The 26421-nt window shown below is 39.0% G+C and overlaps 1 protein-coding gene across 1 annotated transcript in view; it reads left to right on the top strand.

Annotated features, from left to right (window-relative positions):
- Nucleotides 1–5770: 5770 nt before the first annotated feature.
- Nucleotides 5771–26421, top strand: part of b3galt1b (UDP-Gal:betaGlcNAc beta 1,3-galactosyltransferase, polypeptide 1b) — a 303243-nt gene continuing 282592 nt past the window's right edge. Inside the window, exon 1 of the mRNA XM_079821412.1 lies at nucleotides 5771–5813. The gene's annotated coding sequence lies outside the window, so the exon portion shown is untranslated. The remainder of the gene's footprint in view (nucleotides 5814–26421) is intronic.

Below are 26421 nucleotides of genomic sequence, written 5' to 3'. Positions count from 1 at the left end.
TGCGGAGGTACAGTCTAGTACCTAATCTTTCAACCGCTTAATTCAGTCTATTGTTTTCATTCAATTAACTTTTCACACATCTGTCATGAATGACTGAAACCTCATTATCCTTTTATAGAAAATGTTTTGTTTTGGAATTGAGCTATTACAACACATTCAGATTTTGGATTGCCCATCATCCCATTTTGCATTAAAATGGTCAAACCAGGTGAAAGTGCACGTTTAAATAAGCAGTGTTGGTAATGTGTGTACATAATCAGCAAAAGCAGCGCTGCTTGCATCACCTACACTTGTTATTGTTGCAGACAGTATCGCGCAAAAGTGATTACTGTCCGTCGGTGACTGGGAGAAGCAGTCGCGCGCATTCCCACGTCACCGGACTAATTTGCCTAATCTCCCCGGTACTTTAGACCGCGGTGGAAACGCAGATTGTAGCAGGTCTGGGGGAGAAAAAGTTCCTGGGAAAAAAGTTCCTGGTACAAATAGTTCCGGGTAATTTCGGTGGAAACGCGGCTTTTGTGTAACCCAGATCCTGGGTCAGATGTAACAACCCAGTGTTTGGATAGTTTTTGCTTAACCCAGATCCTGGGTCAGACCAGACGTAACAACCCAGTGTTAGGTAACAACCAGGGCTTGACATTTACACCCGCCAAATGCGGGTAGATTTCAGCTGTGGCGGGTAAGGCAACCACTCCCACTTGCCACTTTGGCGGGTTTAGTATAATTTCAGCCTATAGCCAAATGAAATGCCAAGACCGTTGTATCACAAAATATTACAATTTACAAAATTACAATTCAATTACAATTCTTTATCGATTAACTTGCAGTTAGTGAAGGCGGGATAGGCAGAATCACGCTGAATTACACACAACAGAAACGCTCTCTCTGTCGCACGCGTGATTGCGCACTCAGATGTCAAAATTTCCGTCGTGTGGAGTATCTCGCATGAACACAGTCAGTTATGGCTTAAGTGTACGTAAACAAGTTGGTAATAACTGGATATTGTGTCAGAATATTACGTTGTAAAGCGTTGTGTAGGCCTACGAATGAAAATAGGGATAGCTCACTTAATGTAACTGGAGTTGATGCAAACACGGAGGCGATCGACATTAAACAGCTCACACTTTATTCCCTGCAAAACTCTCACAAGAGTGCGTCACAAACTTCATTCCGTCCACAGCATTACTTAATAAAACAAAATAACTAAATGTTAGCAACAGAAAATAACCCGCGCACACACAAAACGCAGGCAGTTCAACAGGGAGCGCGCACTCTTAAAGGGGCCACACTGTATTCATTCTCGTTACAATGTCATTAATGTTAATCAAACAACTACAGGTGTTAAATAAATGTATACATATTAAGTAAACCTACTGTATCTGTATGTTTTTTTTAGAGAAATGTACTATTGTTTTTGTAATTTGCTTCTTTGTTCTTTTATATAGCCTAACAAAAATACAATTTCTCATATTAGCCATATTGCCCACCCCTTGCCCACCTGCACACCAGCTGATATACACTGTAGTCTTGATTTGGGTGGTCACTCTGCATTGAACGTTTGAAAGGGTTTTAAATCTTCTAAATCAAGTAAAATGACTCAATTCAAAGTAATTTAAGCATGCCAAAGTCAACTTTAATCGTATAAAATGTAATTTCCAAGCAGTAAAATTGTGGCCAGTGGAAATGAGTGGCTAGTAATTTTGAAAACCACTAGCCAGTTAAAGTTAATGTCTAGCCCTGGTAACAACCCTTACACATCGGTCTTTTCGCGTGATGGAAACACCTGATTGTAACACTTACGCTTGCATACATTTTTATGATTTTATTCACAAAATATAAATACTTAGGATGTTAAAATATGTTCTCAGAACTGTTCACTGATTGTTTATGGACAGGGTATGGAATCAGTCACAGCATATTTCGGCTACGATTGAAGTACAAAAATAAGCTAGTATTGTAGTAAAAACGAATCAACCCAATTTCTGGGTATAAAATTTGCCCTTGGGTTAAAAACAACCCAATTTGGCTTCTATCATTTAAAAAAATGAAAAAAGTGCAGTTGTTACCTTACCAACCTAAACATTTAATGGATGTTTTTCACAGTTGGTTTGTTCACTGGAGGCACTGAAGGCATGATTTCTGCAAATCTGCTCTGAAACAATGTGTGTATGTAAGTAAATACAAAATAAATTGACTTGAAATACTCTTAGGAGCTACTTTGACCTGTTCTGACCCTTATCGTACACATCTCTTGAAAATAATTTACCCAACACAACACACCTCTGCTAATAATAATCTGTTTATAGAGCGCAGTTCAATTAGGATATTGTGCCTTAGAAAAACTACTAGTGTTCATCTTGAGATAAAAAAAATGGCATTAACAAATTTTAAGAAGTTGCTTTTATTTTAAACAGCTCAAACATGCATTTTAGTCTGGGACTAGCTAGAGCCTTGTTTTTGAAACCGGGGGAAAGTGTCATAGATTTAATTTTTTTGGTGAACTGTTCCTTTAAAAGAAGAAGCAAACAGAACTAAACCTGGCAGCGCATTGTTACCATGGCAATCGTGCACAATTACTTTAATTCATCATCAATTTAACAGTCATTATCCTTTGACTGAGTTCAAATCATTTAGCACAAAAATAGAATCTTTTGTGAGATCAGTTATTAAAAACAGCAAGTCAACTGGTTTACACCAGCGGTTTGACACACCCACTCATGCAATTCATTCAAACTCTGAAATGATATGATGTAGTAATCAAAACAATGTTTCTCAAATAAAAACTTGAATCTTTTTCCTTGTTCAGCTTTTCTCACTCAGGCCATTCATTAAGCAGATGTATGCTGGGATGTTTTCAAATTTGAAAGAGCTCATGAACTCTGGACGCTGATGCTTTTCCTTTACTATCCGCTCAAAATTCAGATCTGTAGTGTGAGTTTGACTCCCCCCCCCCCTCCCAAATAAGCTTTGTGCATTAGCGTCATCTCAAAACTTTTCCAAAGCATTAAAGAGAAAATTAGAATAATACTCTTGTAATAATGGCTTCCTCTGAGGCAATAAACTCAGGAGTAGGCCTAATCCACTTGTCCTGCCTACCTCAGATGAATAAAAGAGCTGACTAATACCGCTCTTAGATGGATGAGCTGGAAACACTAAGCATTATCAGGAGGGTAGATTATAGCCCCACATGTACAACATTCTTATGTCTAAATATATTGTGTAGTGTATACACTCTTAAGAATAACGTTTCAAATGGATTTGTTTTGCAGTGATGCCTTTAAAGGACCATTTTTGGTTCCCCAAAGAACCTTTCAGTGTACAGTTTTTTAAAGAACCATTATTTTCTTAGCATTAAGAACATTTTAATAATCTATAGAACCATATTCCCCTATAAAGAACCTTTTGTGCATAATTGTAGAATATTCTTTCTAAAGCAGTTGTGGAGTTCTAGGTGTGAGTGTGTGTGTGTGTGTGTGTGTGTGTGTGAGTGTGTGTGAGTGTGAGTGTGTGTGAGTGAATGTGAGTGTGCGTGTGAGTGTGCGTGTGAGTGTGCGTGTGAGTGTGCGTGTGCGTGAGTGTGTGTGAGTGTGTGTGTGTATGTGAGTGTGAGTGTGAGTGTGTGTGAGTGTGAGTGTGGGGACTGGTAATCCCTACGTTATGGGGACAAAATGTCCCCACAAAGATGGCAATATCCGAAATCCTCGTCCTTGTGGGGACATTTTTTGGTCCCCATGAGGAAAACATCTTATAAATCAGACTAAGTGATGTTTTTTGACAATGTAAAAATGCAGAATGTCTCCTGTGATGGGCAGTGTAGGGGGATAGAATATTCGGTATGTATGGTATAAAAACCATTACGCCTATGGGAAGTCCCCATAAAACATGAAAACCCAACATGTGAGTGTGAGTGGGTGTGTGTGAGTGTGTGTGTGAGTGTGTGTGTGTGTGTGTGTTAGTGTTAGTGAGTGTGTGTGTGTGTGTGTGTGTGTGTGTGTGTGAGTGTGTGTGTGAGTGTGTGTGTGAGTGTGTGTGAGTGTGTGTGAGTGAGTGTGTGAGTGTGTGTGTGTGTGTGTGTGTGTGTGTGTTAGTGTTAGTGAGTGTGTGTGTGTGTGTGTGTGTGTGTGTGAGTGTGTGTGTGAGTGTGTGTGTGAGTGTGTGTGTGTGAGTGTGTGTGTGAGTGTGTGTGTGTGTGTGTGTGTGAGTGTGTGTGTGCGCAGCAGGTAGTCTCTCTATAAGGCAGTTAACTCTATTAGATTAGTGCTGTTAATGTAGCCGCACCTGACAGACCTCTACTGACGGCCCCTGACTTCAGCCACATCCATCTGCTCACACATGCACTGCACGGACGCACATGTGACACATTATTATTAGCACAGGTGTGTTGTGTTGGGTAAATTATTTTCAAGAGATGTGTACGATAAGGGTCAGAACAGGTCAAAGTAGCTCCATAGAGTATTTCAAGGTGATTTATTTTGTATTTACTTACATACACATATAGTTTCAGAGCAGATTTGCAGAAATCATGCCTTCAGTGCCTCCAGTGAACAAACCAACTGTGAAAAACATCCATTAAATGTTGGTAAGGTAACAACTGCACTTTTTAAAACATTTTAAATGATGGAAGCCACAGATCACTGAAATAATCTATTTCATTAAAGATAATTACATTAAAGCAATAAATGAAATAATTAAAATAATGAAGGCTGGCTATGATTTGGCATGATCTTATAAATATTTTAGAAAATATATGACTTTGTTTTCAAAAAGCAGGGGCACAGGTTTTAATATTTTACAACATTTTGCAATTTATAAATGTTATTCTATAATACATTTATATAATAAATTAAAGATAACAGATGTGAAACTGAATATATAGATACAAATCTGAATATCTGAGTATAACGTTATAACTTATAATTGTAAATCCGATTATATATATATAGTTATAAATCTAAATATATAAATGTAAAACAGAGTATATAGTTATGTCACAGTATGATTAAACTCTGAATATATAGTTTATATAATTTATGTAATAAACTGTACGTTTTATATAATAAATTGTGTGTGACAGTATGTATTTGTATATATTTATAGTCATAGTCATATTCCATATTTCATTTTAAAATGTATTTAATCAAAATGGAGAAAAATATTTAAGGAAAAAATCAGATGTCACTTTTGTATATAAGAACAAGTGTAAATTATATTATTTTTTTTTTTTAATTAAGATGTGTGAAATGTTCCATAACTCGGGAATTAGTGAGTTGTATTTTCATTTTAAATCTTTGCCAAGTGTATTTTTTATTTTTTAAGTGTATAATTTATTATTATTGTTTAACAATAATTTACACACACACACACACACACACACACACACACACACACACACACACACACACACACACACACACACACACACACACACACACACACACACACACACACACACACACACACACACACACACACACACACACACACACACACACACACACACACACACACACAATATATATATTGTTAAACACATATATGTTTGTTTTGTGCATTTCTTTTAAATTACTGAAATAATTTGACAGCGATCTTTTTTTTTTTTTTTCATAACGTCAATCAACCTTGCTATGCAAAACAGAGCGTCTTGTCTTACTGCTGATTGGCCGTGTGTTACCCAGAGCGCGATGTGATTGGTCGGCGCGCTTGTCATGTCACGGCTTCCAGCATCAAGTTTCGTGGCGCAGAGGATTCGGGCTCATTCTCTCACACACTCACTTACGGCAGCGCGAGTCCGGAGGATGGAGGCTACCAAACCGGTAGGTGAAAAGCGTCTCTCTCACTTCTCGCTGAGGAACGGTTAGCTGCTCAGACCTGCCGATTGGAGGGAACATGAGTTCTGATGGGTGCTGTGGTTTTGTCGTGAATCCTGGAGTTTGTTTAGTGCGCTGAAGTGTGTGCGGGGTCAAAGCTGGCGATTATTAGTGATGGAGGTGTCAGAGGCTCCGAGTCTCGAGCGCGGTAGTGACGCTGTCCGAGGTGCTGAAAGTGAGTAAAGCTTCTAATACACTGTAAAACAAAGTAGGACTTTTTGACAGGAGAACAATGTCTATTTTTTATTAGCTATAAAAAAGAAATTATTGAAATAAATCATTTTTTAAAATTACCTTGCAATTTACAGAGACCGTTTATATTATATCTAACAAGGTAATGTGTATAGCCTACTTTTATCGTATAATATTGTTTGTGTTTCTTCTTCTTCTTATGAACAAAAAGTAAGAATGACTGTATAATTCGGGGATAGAAGAATTCCATGAATTCCCTATGGGAACTAATCAGTAATGTACATTGGGATGTTTATGTTGCATGTAGGGTTATTTTATTAGTAGCATTGTGTTACGCTGATGGTGTTTTGTGGTTGTGATACTGCGATCTGTCTTATGATGAACTTTAAGTGATTAATGTGGCTTGCTGTTGTACAACTTGTATCGTTGTCTGTACATTTTACAGTAACATTTTAATATCAACTGGTTGGGATATAAGCAGTTTATGATTCCTTTCAAGTACAAATCGATCCTAATGTTACCACAGACTTTGAGAAAGCATTTTTATCTTATATTTGAGTTGTTTTCTTTCTCAAACAATTACATCGCCTGCTCTCAAAGTTCATTGCTATTCTAGACATCTGTGTGCGTTTTATTTGCTGCTGAAGACCGATCAAAATATTTGATCTTTGCAAGTATCATTTTAGATGTCTTTTAAACCACACATTGCATCTGTGAATGCAAAATCGACCAGATCTCTTTCTTTTTAATCAGTGTTTTGACTCTCTCATTCATGCTATGATGCATGATTTATTACCCCACATTATTGCCAATTGATTGGAGGATGAGTTTTCTATTAATGAAGAGTTAAAAACTAGTCTGCTTATTTATGATCACTGGTCACTACCAGCAGGTTTGGATCATTTGAACTTCCCAACCTTGCATCTCTCTTTAAGGGATGTGCTCCTTGATAGTGAAATTTGAATATAAATAGCCGTGAAATAGCCTTACAGTGCCTAAACATCTGTCAGAACATAACAATGACTCATTACTATGAAACGGGTGCCTTTTCCAATTAGATTAGGAGGTTTATAAAGACGGCATGAAATGGAAATTGCATGTTTTCTTCTCCATTGTGACATATATCTGAGTGAAAAAAATGTAGGTCAGGACTTAATTTTGTCCTTTGGGATTTGATTGGATCATTGTTGTTTGCCCATTGCCGCGATCTGCGATGTGAGTGACAGGTTAATGGAGGGAAGAGATTATCGTCCAGCATTCGCGCTGGTGTAAAGGGGAGAAGAAGTTAATGTGTTTGATTGACGATTATGAGAGCACATGCATTTAAAACAATAATGATGTGCACGGATAAATGATTTATAATCTACACTGAAATATTCCATAAAAAAAATACCAATTGCCCATTTTTATTTCATGGTGACTTTAAAGTACTTTAAGATTATTAACATTTTATAAGGTACAAAATGTGTAACTGAATTGCATCGTACCATATATGTTGGGACATAATTTAGCCTTCAGAATAGTTTCTTTATTAAGTTCTTCAGTTTAGCTCGACATTGCGTGATTGTAAGCAAGGTCATGAAACTTCTGTGAAAAATAATTTAATGCTGATATTTCTAATCTTTTCACATATCAGTTGTTTGCTATAATTAATATTAACAGGGTTGATTCAGCAGAAGATGCACACATTTAAAAAAAATAGACTTTTATTTGTCCTTGAAGTCATTTTTGCTGATGTCATTTTTGCAGAGTTTCTGAGGTTTAAGGAAAAAGTTAATTGGTCTACAAATTGAAAAAATATAGTTATTAACGTATAATCTGGGGAAACAAATGTAAACAGATATTATGTCAACTAAAATATATACATATATATTTAGAGAGAGAGAGAGAGAGAAAGAGAAAGGTAAAATGGTAGCTTTAATGTTAAAAGGATAGTTCACCCGAAAATTAATGACTTTCGTTCATCTTCGGAACACAAATGAAGATCTTTTTGAAATCTGAAATGAAATCTGAGAAATTTCTCAGATTTCTGTCCCTCCAGAGCTTTTAGTTGCTACGCGACTACACTTTGATGCTTCAAAATGTTCATAAAGAGATCATAAACGAGTCCATATGAATTGAGCGGTTAGTCAAAATTTTCTGAAGAGACTCAATCGCTTTATATGATGAAGAGATTGAATTTAGACTTTTATTCACATATAAACATTCATCATCTCACACATCAGTTGTGGTAAACAGAAGCTCAAGCATGTTCGCTTGGCATGTGAGAACCAATGAGGTTCATTCTCGTGTTACGCAGCACGTTTGAGCTTCTGCAAGAACCAATGAGGTTCATTCTTGTGTTACGCAGCACGTTTGAGCTTCAGCAAGAACCAATGAGGTTCATTCTTGTGTTACGCAGCACGTTTGAGCTTCCTCAAGAACCAATGAGGTTCATTCTTGTGTTACGCAGCACGTTTGAGCTTCTGCAAGAACCAATGAGGTTCATTCTTGTGTTACGCAGCACGTTTGAGCTTCTGCAAGAACCAATGAGGTTCATTCTTGTGTTACCCAGCACGTTTGAGCTTCAGCAAGAACCAATGAGGTTCATTCTTGTGTTACGCAGCACGTTTGAGCTTCTGCAAGAACCAATGAGGTTCATTCTCGTGTTACGCAGCATGTTTCAGCTTCTGCAAGAACCAATGAGGTTCATTCTCGTGTTACGCAGCACGTTTGAGCTTCTGCAAGAACCAATGAGGTTCATTCTCGTGTTACGCAGCACGTTTGAGCTTCAGTGAGAACCAATGAGGTTCATTCTCGTGTTACGCAGCACGTTTGAGCTTCAGCAAGAACCAATCAGGTTCATTCTCGTGTTACGCAGCACGTTTGAGCTTCAGCAAGAACCAATGAGGTTCATTCTTGTGTTACGCAGCACGTTTGAGCTTCTGCAAGAACCAATGAGGTTCATTCTCGTGTTACGCAGCACGTTTGAGCTTCTGCAAGAACCAATGAGGTTCATTCTCGTGTTACGCAGCACGTTTGAGCTTCAGTGAGAACCAATGAGGTTCATTCTCGTGTTACGCAGCACGTTTGAGCTTCAGCAAGAACCAATCAGGTTCATTCTCGTGTTACGCAGCACGTTTGAGCTTCTGCAAGAACCAATGAGGTTCATTCTCGTGTTACGCAGCACGTTTGAGCTTCAGTGAGAACCAATGAGGTTCATTCTCGTGTTACGCAGCACGTTTGAGCTTCAGTGAGAACCAATGAGGTTCATTCTCGTGTTACGCAGCACGTTTGAGCTTCAGCAAGAACCAATGAGGTTCATTCTCGTGTTACGCAGCACGTTTGAGCTTCTGCAAGAACCAATGAGGTTCATTCTCGCGTTACGCAGCACGTTTGAGCTTCTGCAAGAACCAATGAGGTTCATTCTCGCGTTACGCAGCACGTTTGAGCTTCAGTGAGAACCAATGAGGTTCATTCTCGTGTTACGCAGCACATTTGAGCTTCAGTGAGAACCAATGAGGTTCATTCTCGTGTTACGCAGCACGTTTGAGCTTCAGTGAGAACCTATGAGGTTCATTCTCGTGTTACGCAGCACATTTGAGCTTCAGTGAGAACCAATGAGGTTCATTCTTGCGTTCCACAGCACGTTTGAGCTTCTGCAAGAACCAATGAGGTTCATTCTTGCGTTCCGCAGCACGTTTGAGCTGAAGTAAGAACCAATGAGGTTCATTCTCGTGTTACGCAGCACGTTTGAGCTTCTGCAAGAACCAATGAGGTTCATTCTTGTGTTACGCAGCACGTTTGAGCTTCCTCAAGAACCAATGAGGTTCATTCTTGTGTTACGCAGCACGTTTGAGCTTCTGCAAGAACCAATGAGGTTCATTCTTGTGTTACCCAGCACGTTTGAGCTTCAGCAAGAACCAATGAGGTTCATTCTTGTGTTACGCAGCACGTTTGAGCTTCTGCAAGAACCAATGAGGTTCATTCTTGTGTTACGCAGCACGTTTGAGCTTCAGCAAGAACCAATGAGGTTCATTCTTGTGTTACGCAGCACGTTTGAGCTTCTGCAAGAACCAATGAGGTTCATTCTCGTGTTACGCAGCATGTTTCAGCTTCTGCAAGAACCAATGAGGTTCATTCTCGTGTTACGCAGCACGTTTGAGCTTCTGCAAGAACCAATGAGGTTCATTCTCGTGTTACACAGCACGTTTGAGCTTCAGCAAGAACCAATGAGGTTCATTCTCGTGTTACGCAGCACGTTTGAGCTTCAGCAAGAACCAATGAGGTTCATTCTCGTGTTACGCAGCACGTTTGAGCTTCAGTGAGAACCAATGAGGTTCATTCTCGTGTTACGCAGCACGTTTGAGCTTCAGCAAGAACCAATGAGGTTCATTCTCGCGTTACGCAGCACGTTTGAGCTTCTGCAAGAACCAATGAGGTTCATTCTCGCGTTACGCAGCACGTTTGAGCTTCAGTGAGAACCAATGAGGTTCATTCTCGTGTTACGCAGCACATTTGAGCTTCAGTGAGAACCAATGAGGTTCATTCTCGTGTTACGCAGCACGTTTGAGCTTCAGTGAGAACCAATGAGGTTCATTCTCGTGTTACGCAGCACATTTGAGCTTCAGTGAGAACCAATGAGGTTCATTCTTGCGTTCCGCAGCACGTTTGAGCTGAAGTAAGAACCAATGAGGTTCATTCTCGTGTTACGCAGCACGTTTGAGCTTCTGTTTATGTCCGCTGATCAATGTTTATATGTGAATAAATGCCTAAATTAAATCTGTTCATCATGTAAAGCGATCGAGTCTCTTCAGAAAATTTGAACTAAACCACTCACTTCATGTGGATTAGATTAACATTCTCTTTATAAACTTTTTGAAGCTTCAAAGTGTCAGTTGCGTAGCTGTCTATGAATGGACAGAAAGCTCTCAGATTTCATCAAAAAGATCTTAATTTGTGTTCCGAAGATGAACGAAAGTCTTGGAGGTTTGGAACGACATGAGGGCGAGGAATCCATGACAGAATTTTAATTTTTGGGTGAACTATCCCTTTAATATTTGCTAATACAGCAAGAAGGAGTTGGAAGTTGGCAGGAGGCAACTGTCTAAATTAGCACATTGTTCATTGCTAAAGTATTTTTCTTGTGCACTTGTCTACGAGGGACTGGCACCAGATTTGTAGAATGGCCCACATGCTGTGGTGCATCATCTGATTCAGCCGTTTGTTTCGACGGGTGCTCGTCGTAACGCTCTGTTCGCATGTAGTATCGGCTGTGCCGTCTCCTTCATTTGCTTTTGTTCTCTTTACTGTGGTCCTCAAGTTGCAGTTGGGAAAGCAAAATAGGTGTTTGATGAGGATCGTTCCTCTCAGGCGTTGTTCTTCCGGGCAAATCAAAGACAGTAAGTCACTTGTCTTGTTGTGAGGAATGGGCGCCAGCTTGTGCTTTCTCTCGGGTTTATTTGAAATCCAATATGAATTGTGCTGACGCTTTGAATTTGCTTTTGTGACCTTGGCAGCGTTTTCTTGGCAAAGGCAGTGTTGTATTGTTTAAAATGTGTTCTGTAAGTCGACTCCCGGAGGGGAAGTCTGCATATCAGAGGTTTCTCTTTATGTCCCAGGTGTCTTTTAGTATTTCACGTTTCTGTCACGGATGTTGAAATGCTCTCTGTGGTCTGCTGTATTGCCTAGAGGACTGATTTTTCTTTGAGGGTAATAAATGCAGTTTTATGCTTGACTTGTGGCCTCAATGCAGTCGTTTCTGTCATTGCTAAGTGAATTGTGTTGGAAAACGTAATCTCTTTGCGATTAGGTGAGCACTCGTTTCCCTATGGAAGCCTGACATGCACCTAAAGTGTACAGTCATATTTATATCTGCTTTGCTCATGTTTTAATTGCTGTTTGGAGTCTGTCTGCTTGGCATTGACATATTGATCAGGTCTTAGAAAAGCCTCGATAACAGGCAGATCTAATTGATTACCGTGCATTGACATGCAGGGGCATTATGCCCCGCCACGAGCGCAGACTGGGAATATTGATGTGTGAAATTAATTCCAAGCATGAGCGAGGAATGACTTTCACTTATTTGAGCTTGTTGTGCCACTGTTCTAATGAAACGGCTCGAGCAATTTTGCATTTTTCACAGCACACATTCCTGCACTAATGTTCCGAGCGTGTTTGGGAATATCGTGTGTTGTCTCTTTGAGGAAATTAGACTCCCCAGCTAAAATGCATTGGCAGCCTTTCGCCCTTGTTATCCGGCTTTTGGTTATGAACTTCCTCCCGTGTGTTAAATCAGCTCGTTATACTGCGATATTTCCAGTCTTCTTTAATTTGCTCTGTTAGACAGACCAGGAAAGCCGTCTCCTCACTCTCCATTTAAAGGTGTTCTCCTGGGGAAACTTCAGCAGCAGACAGAGCGGGTGTTAAGCGGAGGGCAGCCGATAATGATCATCTTCCCGACTACTGAAAGTTGCTTCTAATGATCTGCAAATAAAACAGAGGTCGCCGCTATTGTATTTGCTCTTCTGAGGGATTCTCCTGACGGCACTTCTGGGATAGGCAACATCTCATAACCTCCTAATTATCAATTAGCAAACTCATAATAGTCTTCCTGATGTCAGATGTTTACAGCGAAGATCATATTGTTGATACGGCTTATTTCAAGCTTTGGTCTACACCGATTCAGGAAGAGTGAGTGTATTTAAAGGGTTAGTTCACCCAAATCTGAGAGCTTTATGTCCCTCCATTGACAGCTACACAACTACCACTTTGACGCTTCAAAAAGTGAACTAATCCATATAAAGTGAGCGGTTTAGTCCACATTTTTTGAAGAGACTCGATCGCTTTATATGATGAACAGATTGAATTTAGGCTTTTATTCACATATAAACATTCATCAACTCACATATCGTGGTAAACAGAAGCTCAAGCATGTTTGCTTGACGTGCGAGAACCAATGAGGTTCATTCTCGTGTTACACAGCACGTTTGAGCTTCTGTAAGAACCAATGAGGTTCATTCTCGTGTTACACAGCACGTTTGAGCTTCAGTGAGAACCAATGAGGTTCATTCTCGTGTTACGCAGCACGCTTGAGCTTCTGTAAGAACCAATGAGGTTCATTCTCGTGTTACGCAGCACGTTTGAGCTTCCGCAAAATCCAATGAGGTTCATTCTCGTGTTACGCAGCACGTTTGAGCTTCTGTAAGAACCAATGAGGTTCATTCTCGTGTTACGCAGCACGTTTGAGCTTCAGTGAGAACCAATGAGGTTCATTCTCGTGTTACGCAGCACGTTTGAGCTTCTGTGAGAACCAATGAGGTTCATTCTCGTGTTATGCAGCACGTTTGAGCTTCAGTGAGAACCAATGAGGTTCATTCTCGTGTTACGCAGCACGTTTGAGCTTCTGTGAGAACCAATGAGGTTCATTCTCGTGTTACGCAGCACGTTTGAGCTTCAGTGAGAACCAATGAGGTTCATTCTCGTGTTACGCAGCACGTTTGAGCTTCTGTGAGAACCAATGAGGTTCATTCTCGTGTTATGCAGCACGTTTGAGCTTCAGTGAGAACCAATGAGGTTCATTCTCGTGTTATGCAGCACGTTTGAGCTTCAGTGAGAACCAATGAGGTTCATTCTCGTGTTATGCAGCACGTTTGAGCTTCTGTGAGAACCAATGAGGTTCATTCTCGTGTTACGCAGCACGTTTGAGCTTCTGTGAGAACCAATGAGGTTCATTCTCGTGTTACGCAGCACGCTTGAGCTTCCGCAAAATCCAATGAGGTTCATTCTCGTGTTACGCAGCATGTTTGAGCTTCTGTAAGAGCCAATGAGGTTCATTCTCGTGTTACGCAGCACGTTTGAGCTTCTGTAGGAACCAATGAGGTTCATTCTTGTGTTACGCAACACGTTTGAGCTTCAGTGAGAACCAATGAGGTTCATTCTCGTGTTACGCAGCACGTTTGAGCTTCTGTAGGAACCAATGAGGTCCATTCTCGTGTTACGCAGCACGTTTGAGCTTTATCAAGAACCAATGAGGTTCATTCTCATGTTACGCAACACATTTGTGGTTCTTTAGGAATCAATGAGGTTCATTCAATAGCAAAAACACTTGTGTGGCGCCTGGCGTCACATTGTGCCGGGTGTATGATAGGGCCCATAGTCTTAATTTAAAAAAAAAAAAAAATCAACTATAATACTACAATGTAAAAATATTTTTTCAACACAACATTTTTTTTTACATTCCAGCAGACATGCCAACAAACCACAATATAACTTACTATAATAAATGTATAACAAATAAAATTTGGCCATCTTTGGGCCCCCCTTCTTGAGTAGCCTATATTAGGCCTATAACTTACTGCTGAAAGAATGTAACATACTCAAAACAAATGAATAAGCGTCCTATGCATAAGCCTACTTCTTCAGGAAAAGTGGCAGGTTTTTCTTTATGAAAAGTAGCTTCTCTGCTTCCTCACATGAAAGTCGATTCCTCTTCTCATCGATGACATGAGATACAGCGCTAAACATTCTCTCGCTGTCGGGGCTTGTGCATGGAGCAGACAAGTACCCAGGATCGAAATCGTTAAATCGTTAAATCGTTAAATATTTAAATATCGCCTGGGAGTAGGAACTTTCCTTTTCTCTGCTGCTGCCGCCATGTCTTTCTCGTACTCTGCATGCTGTTCGGGGTGTCTTGATTTTAAATGATAAATTAAACTTGTAGTGCTGTAAGTTTTTGCAGATGCACCCCCTCAATTCAGCAGAACAGCGTCTGCAAACGGACATTTTTGTCTTTCTCAGACACTTTAAAATGCTTGCTCTTTACTCGATGCTGGCTGCTATTTGATCGCGTCATCAAAAATGTAATTATTCAGTAATATATAAGCACTGAAAGTGCTTTTCTGTGCTATTTTCGGCCGAATAATTTTGTTTGCTGAACATTCGGTGCATCCTTAGTTTCAAATCATGCCAAAAAAAGCAGTAGACAGAAACATTTTACCCTAAGACCCCCCCCCCCCCCCCCCCACAAAAAAAAACAAGGCTGCATTTATCTGTTATTTGACCAATACAGTAAAAAACAGAACTATTGTGAAATATGACAATAAAAGTGGTGCTGAATATGCAGAATAAAAGTATTACGTTTTTAAAACAAAAAAACAGTCAAACTCACCCCAAATGTTTGAACGGTAGTGTATATTGCTTCCAAATGTTGCCAATGTTATGTCATGATTGTAATATGGTTTTGTGCCACTAGTAGTATAGAAATACGAGTACACCCATTTCTTTTTCACCTGAGAAAAGGCTTCTTTCAGAGCCTCAATGATATTCATCTATTCATGTGCGTCTTGCAGTAAATGCATGCAAGCGATTCAACCTCTCTGAACTGAGTCACACCAGCCCTCCGTCAGCAAGAAAAACTATACCTGAATGCATGAGAGGCTTTTTACAATGCCAGGGCCACACACTCAGGGCATATTGCCGTTTTTACTTTCACGTCAGCCCCTCTCTTTGCTCTCAGTAAGTGAAGCTCTTATCCAAGGCAAAGGATTACATTTTTGCCCATTTGTGTAAATGGATATCTACTGAAGCAGTTCAGATTAAACGCCTTGTTTGCTGCAGGATACGTCAATAATATTTCACAGCCTGGGTTTGAACCACTAACCCCTCAGTGCTCTTTTTTTTCTGCGGAACATCACCTAACAAAAGTATATTGGATAGGTCTGTATCAACACGGCAGTTTAAATAATGTCTCAGCCACTCGGTACCAGGGTTTGAAAAGACTTTTTACAGTAGATGCTTTTAATGCTACCGGAACAAGAAGCAATTTAAGTTTTGTTTTTACTTTATTCAAAGCTGAAGGGGGTAATGCTTGGCCTGCTAGCATCACCAAATGCATGGCATTGCAAAAATGATGGTTTCATGGAAACTGGCCTCATCTGCCATTAGTTGGGCATACAGATCACACTCCCAACAAACGGTAACTTGGGATGCTTAAACAAACATTTTTGAGAAAATTTGAGACAGTTATTTAAAAAAAAAAAACACTTACTGTTTGCTAATTACTAAATTGCGATATGAGAAAGTATAAAAAATGAAAATACAAAATGATTCACTTCAGCTAAAAATACAAATAAATGAAATTATTTTAATCTAAATGTTAAGGGAAGTAACTAGCAAAACAATGTAAACATTTTTATTTTAATATAAAATAAAACATTTTATTATTTGATTGATTAATGAATTAATTAATCTTTCTTCCTTTTATTTGCATGATGTTAAGGGAAAAAAAACTACATTTATTTATGTATTTATTTATTTATTAACATTAAGGAAAATAAATATAAAAATTACATGAAATTGGGCCATATTACACCCCAAAATATAAAGTAAAATAAACATATTTTGCATATAATAAAGCCTAGTTTTATTTTTTTAAGGATTATTTTTCTTTCTTTTTTTTCTTTTTGCATTGTGCAGTTATTTTCTTAACAGTTTAGCATATTTCCTTCTAAATTATGCTTTGAATTATTACAGTATTATAAGTATTACTAGATAACATAATTGAATGATAATCTATTTAAAAAATAATAAAATAAAATAATTACAGTAACGAGGAAAATGTGCCTACTTGTTGTGTAGATAATGTCACAGCAAATAAAAAAATATAATATTTTTTTGTATGCAGAATATACTTTATTTCTTTTACACTCTAAAAAATGCTGGGTTGTTTTAACCCAATTTTGGGTCCAATATGGACAAACCCAGCCATTGGATTACATTCTTTTAAATTGAATTTTTAACCCTACAGTTGGGTCTGTCTGTATTTGACCCAAAATTGGGTTAAAACAACCCAGCATTTTTTAGAGTGTATTTATTTTTTAAGGTGAAATATGATCTATAGGTGTGTGTTTGTGTGTGTGTGATTCACTTTGAAAGAAGGTGATTCACAGTGACTGAATCCTGGAAGAAGGAGAAAATATCCTCTCATGGTTTAGGCGTCTGACTTGTTGCAACATATTATCATCCTGCAAACAATACAAGACGAGACGGTTTTATCCCATGACCGAGAAGGAGTTTTTTTCCCCACTTTTTAGCCTCACTCTTCTCCATGCCGACTCGAATCCGAGCACATTTCTGCAGCTTTGTTACCATCTGTCTGAGTATTCCCTGGCTAATGTAGCTTGCAGACCCTCAGAGATGTTGCTTAAATTCTGTACAGATTTGTTCCATTAGATTTCCTTCATCTAGTTGTTTTTCCTCCTGCTGCTAACAGTTCAGTTTGAGTGCATTCGCTATCCAGCGCTTTATTTCCTGCTGCTACAGGAACCGACAGCATCTGGCCACATCAGTCAGAAGAAACATCCCACGTGGAGAATATCGCCGTATTCTTCTCCGCGGAGCAAATCCCCAGGACGCCGACCTTCTAAACAGAGGCTCTTTGAGAGCTCGTTCACGTGGGCGTGTTGTTAAATGCGTGGAGCGTGCGGATCTCTGTGCACCACCAGAGGAGGGGAGCCAGATTATTTATCCAGAGAGCTGGAACACGGAGCAGGTCAGCGTGCCACTGTCGTGTCACTTCACGGTGCAAAGGTATGGAGAGCAATTCTGCCTCTGATCAAACGGCATGTTCCGCCCGGATGATCTTGCAGTTGGGTGCAGCGCTTCCGTCCCGGATTCCTCACGGAGGAACGGTGTCACTTTGTTACCCTCTAACGGATGTGAGCGATGACAGATGTGTCAGTGTGGAGGCTTTGAACTATCACAGATGAAAATACATGAAATAAAATAATGACAAGAGGCTGACGGAGATGAGAGATAAAAGACAAAGAGACGCAGTTGTCCTAATCCAGTTATGATTTGTATAGAGGGAAAATAAAAACCAACTTAGCACACCGCATTTTGCCTGCTGGTGTAGCCGTGATAATCTCCAGGTTGCAATTCTGATTTGATGTTATCGGATAAAACCGGCTGTTATATCTCTAATCTCATGTTCCCCAGTGGGCCGTGTTTTCTAAGTCTGTGCAGTGAAGATGAGATTTTCGAAGTCTGAGAGCATAGAGAAAATGCTTGGAATAACAATGTGAGTGAAAGTTTAATAGAATATTGACTCTTTGCATTCGTTTGTCAACACCGGAGCAAAATCTGATGATCAGGTTCTAGCCTGGATGCCAGCCGAATTTAGCCCCGCCCACAACATTTGAGGTTGGGAAGTTCGGTCTGGACTTGATCCGTTGTGGAGCAACTATGCTTGAACCAGAGCTGTTCGGACCAATTAAATTGTCAGGGCAGGCTTTATACGATGATGGACAGATGATCAACAGTAACGTAATCATCCACGTCACCAAAGTGCGCTTGGGTTGAATTTGTTCTAATCCCAAACGGAGAACTTGTTCGTATATGCATTCACCTTTACACACTAAAAAAAAAGAGTACAGAAAGAGTACCCCTTAAGGGGACATTTTTGTACCTCTAAGTCAGGGATAGGCAAGTTCGGTCCTAGCTGATTTAGCTCCAACCCTACTAAGCCACCACAGTATAAAACTCATGGCTCCAGCATGCATTGCAGCATTACGTCTGTCACCGTTGTTGAGATTCATAAGCTGATTCTTGATATCTGTGTGCGTCTAAACTCTTTTCCCCCCTAGAATGAATTTAAAAATCAGAATTCAGAATGTCTGATCTGTGGCAAGAAAGTATTGTTTGTGAATATTATTTATTAATTTTTTTAGTCAGTGATGAGTTTAGTCAAACATTTTTCTTCATGATAATTGTTGTTTATGGCTTCTTTTGATTTGAACAGATTGTGTTTTGTTAACACAGTAACAAAAACCACAAACTTGCATAAAAAGCCAAGAGTCAAACTGCCCAACTAAACTAAACACTGATCACCATAATGGTGACCAGACACATCTAAACCTCTGTTAATACTCAATAAGAGCTTCTATAGACGTCTTTCAGGGTTGGAGCCGGACTCTGCAGGACAGCGACTCACTAGGACCGAACTTTAATTTCCCCTGCTCTAAGTAGAGGAAAACAATGGTATAATTGTACCATAAGGATCAATTGTGTACCTTTTAAAGGTACAGTTATACGTTTTTGTACAAATTTGTACCTCCACTGTACCTTTTTTTTCTGAGAGTGTACTATTTCTCTCAAAAATGATGATTGTGTTGGTAAGTACTCCGTGTATCCTTAAATTCTTTTTTACAACACCGGCAAAGATCGTTTACACTCATCTTCTTCTACTTCTTCCAGCGTGCGTGTAGATGAGTTCTGTTGACAACTATGCGTCGCTCAACATGCGTCACTTTCTCCGTTGCTCTGATTGGTTGTAGGTCTATCCAATTGAGTGCAGAGGCATTTTCTTTCCTGGTTCGGCTGAAACATGCCCCATAAAGCCCCATGGCCCCTAGGTGGAGAACTAGACGATATAGGAACACTTTTGTACCCGCAGCTATAGAAATATTAATTGAAAAAAGCAGGAGGTGACATGCATGGTTACTTTATATATTTTAGGTCGGTGTCGAGGGTGTGTGTAAAAGCACATTGTCATGACTTTTTATATATTGTAATATTTATAGTTATTGTATGTAATTATGTTTTATGGACTGTCTGCGCAACAAATTTACCTTCGGGTACTAAAAAAGATACCTTGACCTTGATAATCACAGCCCAATGGAGCAGTATCAGACTCATATTCTGACTAGAATCTGACTATGACGGCGTCAGGCTACTCATGTTCTCCATCATAATTTGAAATGTAAAAAAAAAAAATGAGTATGAGTAGTTTGTATCCAAGATTTTGGTTTCAGAGTTTTGTATTCCTCTCTAAGTGGCAGATTTACTAACAGCTTGCTCCAGCAGCACAAACCCTCTTTTGACGTTAAACAACTGTCAGGATTTACTAAAGACACGCAGTGAAAAATTAGCACTGAAAAGGCGTGGATAGGGTTATTTTTTATTCAAATTATGCCGTATGAACTGCTGCTATCCATATTTGTTTAGCTTAATACTCTTAATGCATGACGACTGTTGACTCATTTAAATGTCTTCGTAATTTAGGAGGAACGTCTGAAACAAAGAAAAACAAACTGGTTTGTTTGAGAACATTTGTTGTTTTGCATTATAGATGCTCAAACAAATAGAAAGTAGAGAAAGTCATGGATAGTGCAGCTTATGGGCTCCCGTCTCTTTGTGAATTGTGCAGCGTCTAGTGTGTTTAACGTGTCTGTAATGCAGTGTAGATTGAGCTGAGATATTTGAAATAGAGTCTGACATTTGGTCAGCATGAGTGCAGTGGGGAATGGGTTTCTGTTGAGCATTATAGAAAGGCTGTCAGATGAGATTGCTGGGCGTAGTTGCAGCAAACCCCATACGTTAAGCCGTACAAATAATGCCTTTACAATGATTACTAAAGGTTTTCTCAGCTTAAATTAAAATTCTGTCAACATTTACTCAGTCCTTCATGTCGTTACAAACCCATATGTCTTCCTTTGTTCTGTGGCTCACATGTTGTTTATAGCAGTAAATCTAAGCTGCTCTTTTACATGTACTCTTAAAATGGTTAAAGGTTCTTTATTGGTATCAATGGTTCTATGAAGAACCTTTAATGCACATGTAGCACAAAAGGTTCTTTAAAGTGGAATAAGGTTCAGTTGCACTTTATTTAACAGCACGTGTGTAACAAAGTTCATTGTTATGGGAAGACGGAGGTGGGAACCAGCGAACATTCTAAATACATTTGAAGGGTATTTATATTAAGTACATACATTTGTAAATGTATTTGTAGCATACTTAGCATAAAATAAATATAGGGGAGCGCGGGGCACAACCTAATGCGGGGTTAGTTGTAACGCTCATGTTTTAACCCTTTCCACACATGCCAGGATGACGAAACTTAGTGGACTAGTTGCCATATAAACAATATTTAGAGAACAAATGGTGCCAAAATTAAAAAATCTCTGGAAGATATTACTGAACATGTATTTAACCATAGCAAAAGTACATTTCTTACCTAAGTTTAGTTTTCATCTCTGTTTTTTGTGCTTATTTAAAATAAGACAAATCCGATATTATTTTAATCTTATATCTGTTATTTAACAGTTGAGATGGTTCTTTAATGCTGATCTAACCAGCAGAAGACACGAGCCGCAATTTAAATCCCAGTTGTGCAGGTGGGGTGTGTTGTAACACTGCGTTACAATGAGCCCCAATTAGAAATATGCCATTATATTCTATACTTTTATGAATTCTTTTGAGAAACCATGAGAAAAGGGTGAATAATGAATCAGAGTCAATGTTCAGAAATTATTCATTATTATTGTTTTTAGCTATGCTCTATAGCTGTATTTAGCGATGTGTTTGTTGTCAAACTCAAAAATTAGTATATTTTTAATGATTAAAAAATGCCATTATTTTATTTTAAAAAGTGAATTATTGTATTTTGTTGACAGAATATTTTAGTTTGTCTTGTATATTTTTTTGATTATATCAGGTAACATTTTAAGCTGTTATTTGGTCATGTTACATTGAGCCCCACCACATGTTACAATGTACCCCACCCATGGGGCATGTTGTCACATTTCACTTCCATTCTTTCGGGGTAAATAAAGAAAAAAGTATACACTGTATTCATGAAACAAAACCACATAATACTAGACATGTGTGAAATTAATGTGGGAAAAAATAAATACTCTGAACCCCAGGTGGATTTACACAAACTGAGAAAGTCAAAAAGCGTTAGGTTGTGCCCCGCTCTCCCCTACACTGTAAAAAATGTAAGGCCTCTCCAATTCAAAGTTTTCTAGTGAGCGATCACATCTAAATTTTTCAATTGGCCAAATTGAATTTCTGTGAATTGAATTTTATCCATTGTGGCAACAGCCTGTTAACATGGGCTCCTTTACAAATAATATGTTGAGCCAATGGAAAAATGTAATTTACCAACACTGTAAAAAATGTCAGGCCTCTCCACTTTAAAATTTTCTAGTGACCGATCACATCTAAATTTTTCAATTTGGCCAACTAAAACATTTAGATGTGATCGCTCACTAAAAAAATTTTGAATTGAAGAAATGTATACAGTGAAACTGTGAGGTTAGTCCAATTAAATATTTTAAATTGTAGTAACAATTGTTTATTTCTCACTGTCCCAAAAATGACTAAAAACATAAATATATTTAAAATTGAACACAGACAATGGGGTTGACATTTTATCATTATTACTTTATTAATAAGTAAATTCCAACACAGGATATTTGGTGAAAATACATTATTTTCAATCAGGAAAAACTCTGAATACATTCAATAAGTCTTCTGCATAACAGGATGTCTTGGTGAAGAAAACGCGGCACTGCAGGCTAAAAACCTGCAAATAAAAATAAAAACTAACATTAATGACAAAGCTCACCTGCATCACATCTGGCAAGAGACAGAACAGAATTTTCTTCATAATGAGGATGAGACGAATGAATGGACGCATAAGAAAATCACGAGCTTGACGTGTTTGATATTAAAAGGCATCAACTCAAGCCCTGAAAGAGGCCGACGCCAAACGCACCGTGTTCAACAGTCGCATGCCGCACATATCACACAAATGACTTAATTTACTTATTACCTATTAATTTATACTTATAAGACATGAGGAAAATAAAACTATTGGCTATCATTAGATAATTATGTGGTAAACAAGAACACACTCATGAAACCAATGAATGCATGAACTCGTGATTCTACAAAATGTATTTTAAACTTCATACCTGGTCATAAAGCAAAACTCTGGAGAATAATATCAGTGCTAAATAGGCTACTCACCAATGTCTTGTGACGGTGAATATCTCTATTCTCTTGGGAATGTTTGTTTCGGTCTTCAGTTCAGCAACGGCTGGTTTGGCTCTGCAGTCTGCTCGCGCTCCCGCGCTCAGCATTTGAAATCTCCGAAAATTTTCGGACGTTGGACTTGTTCGTCCAACATGGATTTTTCACTTCGACTTCATAGATTGACTGAGCACAATTAAATATGTTCGGTGAATATACCATTTTAATTTTGAGTGAAGACCTTAAGCTATGATTAGTACAATGCAAATTTTTGCATGGGGATAATTATTTGGAAGTCATTTATTGGGCCAATATGTAATGATCAATTTTCACAATTCCCCCCCCCCCAATTTTTTTTTACAGTGTATTTCAAAATACATTTTAGTATATTTATTTTACACTAGGGGGTGCAGTCATGTTTAGCATATAGGTAGATCATTTCTGTTTAGGAACAATGGCAGGCTATGTTCTGATCTCCGTCAGTCAGTATTTTTAAGCTGTGCTTTCGTCGCCTTTACTTGATGAGGTCATAGTCTTGTTTTTAAATCAGCCAAGAGATCAATTTTTACTGTCCCTCTTCTTCAGTCCCTTTTAATAAATAGAAGATCTATCTTTACAATCCAGAGCAGCCATTTTATTATCATTGACTAATGGATACTCACAAGCGCTCACAGGGTCGTTCAACCTTGAGACGGTCACATCGGTTTAGAGCAAAGTGTCATTTTAGGATTACATGCTATTATAGCATTTATTCATATTTTGAATTAGTTTCATTTTAGTGCTTCAACTTATTTTAGGTAAATAAGGTCAACTAACTTCATATAATATTTATATTTTATCTCAGCTTTATTTATTTTTATTAAAATAACAAAACTGGAAGTTCATGAATATTGATTAGGTGAAGTAGTGTCCGTTAATCAATATTCATGAGCTGAAGTGTCTGCAACACTCCACCCTCCGCTAAACAGCATGTGAAAACGTGTAGTTGTTTGCTTTACAAATCTTTTTCTGTCCAAATGGGCAGTTCTTGGCCAGCATGAGCTGCCAAATGGAGCAGTTCTTACTTGATAGTCAAAAGTCAGACTCTAGCAATAGGTTCACGGGTGCAACACTTGTCCATTGCCTCACACGCCGCTAGCTTTCAGACAGACTGACCTCAAAGTTATTAACAGACATTTTCAAGACTAAAGCGCCCTGTTTTTCTTGCCCTGTTATTACCAGCTACTGCCACGTTACTGTATCTGCTTAGGATGAAGGGAAGGAAAAGGGCAATCAATGTTCTTGGAGAGGCTGCAGCCCGGCCGCTTAAAAGATGGAAAACAAATTCTGTGCCAAGTTCAGTCTTCATAAATGACACCTCACGGATCGGATATTGAGCTCCACAATTTATTACCAATGAGAGCCTGACTGCTCCTAGAATAAAAGCAATAACTCACTGAGTTCCAGAATCAGCCACGGAAACTTTCCCAGCTGTTGAGATTTACTTTAACCCTTTAGCATCTGTCTCTTATGCTGCAAACCTGTGTTTAACTGAATGAAGACCAGCTGGTAACAACCGTTTTCTTAGTATAGAAAAGTGTGCCAATGCCTATGTGACTGTTCATCGATATCGTATAAATTGTGTAACAGTGAGCCAAAAATGTATATTTGCATTAGAGGTTGAAAAATTGTTTGGTTTTGCAGATTAATCAGGCACCGATATTGGCAAAAATCCAAACACACAGAGAAAAAGTGTGTCAAAATTGTACATTTAGGGGTACAACAGCTTGTCGCTGGGGCAATACCTTTAAAAGGACATATTTGTACCTTTTTTTACCACAAAAAGGTTAATAGTCATACCTTAAGGTATGTATTTGTACTCTAAAGCCCCGTTTCCACCAAAATTACCCGGAACAATTTGTCCCAGGAACTTTCTTCCAAGGGAACTTGTTTTCCCCCAGGCCTATTTCTCTCTGCATTTCAATCGCAGTCTAAAGTACCGTGAAGATTAGTCCGGTGACGTAGGACTGCTCACGACTTTCCAAAGCCCACTGGATTTCGTCCTCTGCAAATAAACTTGATAAAGCCTAAACCTCGTCATCGGTCCATCTGTCGTATTTTTTTAACTCTTACTGCACGCACCGCAACAAACTTTTAGGTTGAAATAAAATGCTGCATGAGCTCAACCAATCAGCATGTTCAGCACACAAGTCCCACCCTCGAAACTTCCTGAACTTTGAAAAATTACTACCTCGCGAGCAGGGCTGTTTTTAGGGGGAAATCTTTACCCAGAACTTCCCGGTTCCTGCGGTCAAAACACACCGAGTACCACCCCAAAGTCCCTAGTTCCTGGGGAAAGTTCCTGCGGTGGAAATGCGGCTTTTAAATATGCACCTTTTAGGATTAAAAAAGGTACAAAGATGTGTCATTTTAAGGGTACTGCCCCAGTGACAAGCTATTGCATGTACACCGATCCGGGTTACGTGAAAAGGGCCTGGCTGTAGCCTGCAGAATGGGGCGGGGCTACACATGTCGCTCCGGCCCCATACTTACTCGGATTGACTCGGTGGTCTTTCATAGGAATATTTGTGAATTGTGATTGGCTGTGAACATTGTGAATAGCAGTGACTGATGCTAGTAGGTCACATGATAAGGTCAACTTGGCGAATGTAGTATGTCCAAATTCAATTTTATATTAAATTATTATTCAAAAAAAGAGACTGGGATTTTGGACACAGCCATAGACAATGAAATGGTATGTATACAGTACTCTACAGTACGTTTTCAAATCATTATAAAGTAATTCATTTATTGACTAGATGCTGCGTTTGAAGAGAAAGAATAGCAGTATGTTTGCCGTCGAGGCTGAGAGGACGCTAACATTGGTACCTCAAGCGGCTAAAACTAAATGACACAAATACACCCAAGTCGACCCAAATGTTTAATGTCACAATTGTTACCATCTGTTTCCATTAGTTTATAGCCAGCTGGTCACTTTTATGCATTCGTTAACCAGCAAAGTTGTATATATAAAGCTAGTGACATTCATGCAGCCGACAGAAACATATCAGAAACACATCAGGCGTTCAGCTATGACTCACTAGGTTGTTAGCTTGCAATATTAGCTGACTGATACGATCTATGTCTGATCATGTTTGGGGATTCTTCACCCACATTCAGTAAAGCTTCATATCTGTTCTCAAGATGTACAGGGGGTGGTAGGGTACCCGTGTTGGCAAGTCAGGTCAGAGCTGTATCTGGGGTAGAGTAGAGGAAGCTAGTGCCGCATATTGTGTTACTTGTGACAATCTGATGTCTCGAGTGCCATTGGGTTTCACTCAAGTGGCAACCTCCCGCAGTTTCTCCTGAAGCCAATACGGAAGTGACATATACTGCAATTCATCGACTGGCCGCTAGAGACAGGCTCCAGAAGGGAGCAGAATCTCATTGAGCCCCATGTTAAAATGCCCAACTTTACAGCAGAAAAAAACATGTTTACAGTCTGGTACAAATTGTGGTTTTGGTCTATACGGCTAATTTTGCCCTTCATGACAACTCTGAGGGGGGTGAATTTTTTTTATAACTCATT

Source organism: Gobio gobio (assembly GCF_949357685.1).
Source record: "Gobio gobio genome assembly, chromosome: 7".
NCBI lineage: Eukaryota > Metazoa > Chordata > Actinopteri > Cypriniformes > Gobionidae > Gobio > Gobio gobio.
Note: the sequence above shows the minus strand (reverse complement) of the source record. Positions and strands in the feature narration are given on the sequence as shown.